This window comes from Penaeus monodon, chromosome 28 (genome assembly GCF_015228065.2).
Source record: "Penaeus monodon isolate SGIC_2016 chromosome 28, NSTDA_Pmon_1, whole genome shotgun sequence".
In the NCBI taxonomy this organism is placed as follows: domain Eukaryota; kingdom Metazoa; phylum Arthropoda; class Malacostraca; order Decapoda; family Penaeidae; genus Penaeus; species Penaeus monodon.
In genome coordinates this window covers 17827842-17828235 of record NC_051413.1, presented here as the reverse complement: position 1 = coordinate 17828235, position 394 = coordinate 17827842, and positions in this window count along the sequence as shown.

Genomic DNA, 394 nt, shown 5'->3' with positions numbered 1-394 from the left:
TCCCTAAGAAATAAAACCGATTTTTCATTTTCCCCCAAATAATCAGAAATGATTTTATAATAATGTGGATTACACCCTGCGCACCTTGCGTCCTCCATTTTGGTAAAGAGTTATTACATTGGTTTTACTTCACCACTATACATACCTATCACGCGGGTGGTGCTATGTGATTGGTTAAACATTTTTTATGTAATACTATTGCCTCTCGTGACATTGTCACGCGCATGCGCTGTACTATTTCATTTCAAAATGTTTTGCGCGCACTTGGTACGCCAACATACTGGATTTCAAATTTACCGCGCAATTCTTCAGGCCCCTCTTGCCCGTAATGTGAGGCAGACACATCGATTTGCGCAGAGTAAGATTTGTATTGGTTTCTGTAAATATTCGATAT